This window comes from Sminthopsis crassicaudata, chromosome 5, assembly GCF_048593235.1.
Source record: "Sminthopsis crassicaudata isolate SCR6 chromosome 5, ASM4859323v1, whole genome shotgun sequence".
NCBI lineage: Eukaryota > Metazoa > Chordata > Mammalia > Dasyuromorphia > Dasyuridae > Sminthopsis > Sminthopsis crassicaudata.
In genome coordinates this window covers 293,200,187-293,207,726 of record NC_133621.1, presented here as the reverse complement: position 1 = coordinate 293,207,726, position 7,540 = coordinate 293,200,187, and positions in this window count along the sequence as shown.

Sequence of the window (7,540 nt, the reverse complement as noted above, 5' to 3'; positions counted from 1 at the left end):
TGCCAAAAAAATTATTTTGTAGAGTGGGGAAAATAATAACAAAATCTGAAGAACAAAAGATCAAGAATTCAAGGGAATTAATGAAAAAAAAATGCAAAGAAAGGTGGCTTAAACATATCAGACCTAAAACTGTATTACAAAGATGTAATCATTAAAACCATTTGATACTGGCTAAGAAATAGAATTGGTAGATCAATGGAATATTAGACACACAAGACACAGTAGTCAATGACTATAATTTGACTCCAGCTTTTAGGATAAGAACTTACTATTTGACAAAAAATTTCTGGGAAAACTGGAAAATTATATGGCAGAAACTAGGTATTGACTAATATCTCACACTCTATATGAAGATAAGATCTATATGGGTTCCTGATTCAGACATAAGAGGGATTTTATTATAAGCAAATTAGGAGAGAAAGGAATTGTCTACCTGGCAGGTCTTTGGAGAAGGGAGGAATTCATGACCAAAGAAGAAATAGAGGACATCATGAAAAACAAAATGGATAATTTTGATTATGTTAAACTAAAAAGGTTTTGCACAAAGCCAATGCAGCCATGATTAGAAGGGAAACAGAAGGGAATTTTTACAACCAATGTTTCTGATAAAGGTTTCATTTCTAGAATGTATAGAAAATTGAGTGAAATTTATAAGAATACAAATCATTCCACAACTGATAATTGGTCAAAGGATGTGAACAGACAATTTTCAGGTGAAGAAATTAAAGCAATTTATGATCATATAAAATGCTCTCAATCACTATTAAATAGAAAAATGAAAGTTAAAACAACTCTGAGATTCCCCCTCACACCTATCATATTGGCTTAGATGACAAGAAAAGTCAGTGATAAACACTGGAGGGGATGTGGTAAAATTGGGACACTAATGAATTGTTGGTGGAATTGTGAACTGATTTTGGAGAACAATTCTATAATTAAAGGGCTATCAAACTGTGCATACCCTTTGATCCAGCAGTACCATTACTGGGTCTGTGGCTGAAAGAATGATTAATAGTCATAGCTATTTTCTCTGAGTGTGTTTTTTGATAAGTGAACTCCCAGCTATCTTAGACATTCTGTAGACATTTTGAATGGAATTTTTCTGTATCTGTTGGGTGTTATTGGTCATGTACAGAAAGATCGATGACTTTGTGAGTTTAATGGCTCCCCACTTTCCTGAAGTTTTTAGCTGTTTCAATTGATGTTTAATTCAATCTCTATGCTTCTCTAAGTGAACCATTTCCTCTTATTTGAATATGATTTTCTTGATTGCAGAGGCTGTCTTATCTTGTTTGTTTGTTTGTTTGTTTTTCTTTTACTTCCTTCTATGCATCCATCTATCTTTGCTTTGTACATAATAGGTCAGGCAGTCAAAACAAGCATTTATTGCACACTTATTATGTGTCAGGCCCTATGCTGAGTATTGGGTGCAAAAAAGTGCAAATTATATTCAGAATGGATGGATATTAATATCAGAGGGAAGGCATTTGTAGTTAAAGTGGGGGGAGAAATCCTCCTATAGAAAGTAAGATTTGAGTTCAGTCTTGAAATAAGTAAGGAAGTTAAGAGGAAGGGGAGAGGAGAGAACACTCCAGCTATGAGGAATGCCCTGGACAAAGGCACAGAATTGGGAGCTGATTGAATCACTGAGTGTGTGGAGAGGAGTAAAATACAAAAATGTTGGAAAGGTGGGAAGAGGGCAGGTAGTGAAGAGCTTCAAACGCCCAGACAAGGACTTTGTATTTGATTCTATTAGTAATAGGGAGCCACTGAAGCTTATAGAGTATGATCAGAACTGCACTCTAGGAAAAAAAAACATTGGCAAACAATTCTAGTATGGCTTGTAGTGAAAAGAAACTTGGAGTAGAGAAACCAGTTATCAATAATGCAACAAGAATCTGTTCAGACTGGACTAGGCGATGGCCATGTGAGTGGAAAGAAGGGAGTGTTTAAGATAGTATGAAGATAGAAGTAACAAGGCTTCGTAACAGATTGGATAGGTATAGGTAGTGAGTACAAATGAGGGAGCAGAGTTGCAAGCCAGAGTGAGACTGGGGAAATGATGGTATTAGGAATATTATGAAGAAGAAAGGTTTGGGGGAAAGATAATGAGTTCTGTTTTGGACATGTGTTTGAGATGCCTAAGGAACATTCAGTTCAAGATGTCTAAAAGGCAGATGGTGATATGAATGTAGAACTCAGGAGGGATCTTTAGGCTGGATAAATAGACTTGGTAATCAAATGCATAGAAATTATCAGGAGACACGATGAAACAGTCATGCACAGAAGTATAGAGAAGAGGAAATGATCTAGGTCAGAGCTTTGGAAGAATTGGGGGGGATTGTGGTGCATATTTAGTGGGCACAACACGGATAAAGATCTAGCAAAAGAGACTGCGAAGTTGTAGTCAGGCAAATGGGAGAACCAGGAGAGAAAATGTCACAGAATCATAGGAAGGGTAATCTGGAAGGGATAATTCTCAGCTATGGCAAAGGTTTCAGAGAGATCAAGAAGAATGAGGACTGATAAAAAGCCATTATATTTGGCATTTAAGAGATAACGGGATAAAAACATTATAAACATAACTATATATAATATGTATATATACATATGCAGTACATAAAGACACATATGTGTGTATATACCACATATACATATACACATATATTCACCAGTAACGTTAGAAAAGGTAGTATTAGTAGAAATGATTGGAAACCAGATTACAGATCATTTAGAAGGAAATCATAGGGGCAGCTAGACAGTGTAGTGGATAGAGCAGCAGCCCTGAAGTCAGGAGGACCTGAGTTCAAATCTGGCCTCAGACACTTAACACGTCCTGGCTGTGTGACCCTGGGCAAGTCACTTGACACAGATTACAAAAAAAGAAAAAAAAAAAAGGAAATGAGAAAGGATGAAGTACAAATATCCAGTATAATGTTCTCAAGGAGTTTAAAAGAGAAAGGAAAGAGAGATCGGAGATGGTGGCTATTATCAATAAATGAGACAAGTGAAGCTTGGTTTTTTATTGTGCTTTTTTTTTTTTTTTAATTTCTAGCTGATTTTTTAAATTCTTAAGCTAAGGAAGAAAGGTAGATAAAGAAGGATGAATGCTGAGTTTTGGCTTCAGTCTGCCTGAATTTTCCTTAGGTCAGGGAGAACTAAGGTGTGAAATGGAATACTGAACTGGTCTTTGATTAAATCACTGTTGACCAATTTAGGTAGGTCAGCTATAGAAGTTGATGATGAGGGCATCAGGATAATCCCATTACAGTCTTACTCAGTTGTCCCCCTTTTTTTTTTTTTTTAATAGTTTTTATTTACCAGATATATGCATAGGTAATTTTACAACATTGACAATTGCCAAACCTTTTGTTCTAATTTTTCCCCTCCTTCCCCTACCCCCTCCAGATGGCAGATGGACCAATACCTGTTAAATATGTTAGAGTATCACTTCCAGTTGATCAATGATGGACAGAAATAACTATACTCAGAGAAGGAACACTGGGAAGCGAATGTAAATTGTTAGCACTACTGTCTATGTACCCAGGTTACTTATACCTTCGGAAGCTAATAATTAATGTGCAACAAGAAAATGGTATTTACACACATATATTGTATCTAGGTTATACTGTAACACATGTAAAATGTATGAGATTGCCTGTCATCGGGGGGAGGGAGTGGAGGGAGGGAGGGGATAATTTGGAAAAATGAATAAAAAAAATTAAAAAAAAATGTTAGAGTATAAATTAAATATATGTATACATGTCCAAATAGTTGTTTTGCTGTACAAAAAGAATCGGACTTTGAAACAGTGTATAATTAACCTGTGAAGGAAATCCAAAATGCAGGCGGACAAAAATAGAGGGATTGGGAATTCTATGTCATGGTTCCTAGTCACCTTCCAGAGTTCTTTCCTTGGGTGTAGCTGGTTCAGTTCATTACTGCTCTATTGGAACTGATTTGGTTCATCTCATTGTTGAAGAGGGCCCCGTCCATCAGAATAGATCATCATACAGTATTATTGTTGAAGTGTATAATGATCTGGTTCTGCTCATTTCATTCAGCATCAGTTCATGTAAGTCTCTCCAGACTTCTCTGAAATCATCCTGTTGGTCGTTTCTTACAGAGCAATAATATTCCATAACATTCATATACCACAATTTATTCAGCCATTCTCCAACTGATGGGCATCCACTCAGTTTCCAGTTTCTAGCCACTACAAAGAGGGCTGCCACAAACATTCTTGCACATACAGGTCCCTTTATCTCCTTTAAGATCTCTTTGGGATATAAGCCCAGTAGTAACATTGCTGGATCAAAGGATATGTACAATTTGATAACTTTTTGAGCATAGTTCCAAATCGCTCTCCAGAATGGCTGGATGTATTCACAATTCCACCAACAATGTATCAGTGTCCCTGTTTTCCCACATCCCTGCCAACAATCTGCATTATCTTTCCCTGTCATTCTAGCCAATCTGACAGGTGTGTATCTCAGAGATGTCTTAATTTGCATTTCTCTGATTAATAATGACTTGGAGAATTTTTTCATTTGAGTTGTCCTTTTTTTAAAAAAAATATTTTTTAGTTTTTTTTGACCCAGTTGTCCTTTACTGACCAAGTGTATCAATCATAGGGAACAAACACCCCCCCCCCCACCAAAATGGGGCAAAGCCCCTTGATCAATTACCATCTTTTCCAGGGCATTATTTTGTTGTTGTCAGAGATGAGTCAGCCCCAAACCCTGTACTAGCTGCCTACTACAAAGCCCATAAAGCTGCAGCCTATGAAAGCCATGTTCTGAGTCCTTTGGATCTGGTGCTTCTCCAAACCCCATTTCTCTATCAGCTGCTGAGACACAATGTCACCAATTCCTATCAGGAAACCAGTCGTGACCATCAGTACCTTCCATGATTAAGATCAGGGAGCCATGGGTGTATTTGTAGGCAGAAGGGAAGGAGTCAGTAGACAGAGACTAACTATTTAAAGATTTTTTCATTCATTTATTCCCCTCCCATGCTTATTACCTCAATTTCTTTTTCTTATTGATCTAGCAAGTATTTAATAGAACTATATCAGATGATGGTGGACACTCTTACTTTACCACTGATTTAACTAGAAAGACCTCTAATATAAAAATTCATTGTAAAATAAAATAAAGAAAGCAGACATCAAGTAGGGAAAAAAAGACCCTGTGTGTCTTGATTACATATTATATATGGATGCTATTTAATATATTAAAGAAAAGTCCATTTATTTCTATGCTTTTTGCTGTTTTAAACTTTAAAAGGTATTGCATTTTGTCTTTTTTGCATCTATTTTATGGGATGATTTTCAGGATTTTATTAATATTCTTTTTTAGGCTTTTAATTTTTCTAATAACGAATCAATCCCACATTTCTGATATAAATCCAACTGGTCATAAAGCATAATCTTTCATATGTTGCTGTATCATCTTTGCTAATATTGTATTCATTATTTTTGTGTAGGCACTCAAGATATTTATATAAAGACTTCTTTCTCTTTTTTTTTCTGTTTTAGGTGGTAAGACCATATTTGTTTCATAGACATAGTAGGATGTCATCTTTCTCAATTTAAAAAATATAAAAATAAAAAAATATTTTAAAATATAAATAAAACATATTTATAAAATATAAAATTATTTTTGAATATTTTCTAGAATTTGCTAGAATTCTGAAATTAAATTACTTAAATTCTTTATTAATTATTCTTATAATCTGAACATGTTACCTTTTTTATAAATATTAAATCCATTAGTGATAATATTTTGTCCATTATATAATTGGACACAGTTCCTAACAATTTCACCTTCATTTGTTATTTTTGTTGTTCAGTTTCAGTTGTGCCTGACTGTCACTCTTCTCTTGGGTTTTCTTAGTAGAGATACTAGAGTAGTTTGTCATTTTCTTCTCCAGTTCATTTTACAGATGAAGAAACTGAGGCAAGCAAAGTTAAGTTAAGTCCAAGTTTACACAGTTAATAAGTGTTTGAGACCCGATTTAAATTTATTTCCTCCTAATTCCAGGCCTGGCACTCCCTCCACTGCACCACCTAGCTGCGTAGTCATTTGTTAGTTTTCCTTTTTTATTTTTAACAATCATAACTTGATTTCTTTCTCTCTGTCTCTGTCTCCCTCAGATTACCTCAGTTTGTCCATTTTTTCCCTAAAAGACTAGCTCCCAGTTTTATTAATCAATTCAAAATGTTTTTGTCTTCAGTTTTGCTTATCTTGTCTTTGATCTTTAGAATTCCTATTTTTGCTTTGAGTTGTTTTAAAAAAATTGTTGCTTACATACTTTTTTAAGGATTTACTTCTGTGTGTGTATGTCTGATTCTCCTGATAGAATGTAAACTCTTTGAAGGCAGGAGCTATCTTATTTTGTCTTTGTATTCTTTAATGCTTGACAGGGTACTTAATGATAGTAAGCACTTGATGCAAGATTGCCAATGATTGGTGTGACTGGATAGGACAAGTTGTTCCCCACCTTCTACTCATTAACCACTTGATTAACACAAGACAAATTCAGTGAGTTCTGGACCCTTTATGAGGACATCTCAAGGAGAAAAAAAAATGTTCATGCAAAGTGTCAGAAAAGGATGGAACCACAGTATCAGAGGTGGATGGATTTTCTATCTCTGTCCCAATTTTTTGAGTTTCCAATCAGTACATAATAAGAGTTTTACCATTCCCTTTATCCCCACAAATGGACAAAGAATAAAAACAGGAAATGTTTAAAGGAAGGAATGCAAAGTACTATATGAAAGATCACTGCAAAACACTGGTAATAAGACAAACGAAGCATCACTAAGTTCCAGGAACTTCACTGAAAGTTAAAGGAACTCTGGGCTTTTACCTCATTCCCATTAGATTGTCAGCTGAGACAGATTGAATTGCCAACCCTATTGATTCTCAATCCAGTGTTTTCTCTATTTGATAAAAGTCATTGCATTTAGATCCGGGAGGCTCTTTGCCTAATTCAATCCCCTCATTTTATAGAGGAGGAAACTAAAGCTCAGGGAAATGATTACTTTATTGGGTTATTTAAGTTATAAGAAAAAGAGCCAAGATTCTAACCAAGGACTCCAATCCAGGACTTATTCCCCAGATGTGCCATGTGGGTGAGCCATCCTAGCTGGAATTCTTCATGTTTCCATTAGGTTGTGAGTTCTTTAAGGAAAAGGATCATCTTTTTGCCTTTCCTTGTACCACCATGCTTAGGAGAATATGACAAACAGTAGGTGTTTAATAAATGCTTATTGACAGCCTGGTAGGGATCTTTTTAGGAGTAGGTCCTGATTTGTTTGTAGCATAGAGTATATCTTATTGGCAGAACTTACCAGCTCTTTTAATGAGTGATTGATCCTGAACCCAATGTTTACCATTCATATTGACCATCATATAATTGTATCTAATAGCTTATTTAACATAATTTTATCTAACTATCAGAGGGAGAGAGGGTAGATGCATGAGATTACACTGCTATCAGTCACCAACTCTCCCTACACAGATTATCCTTATTT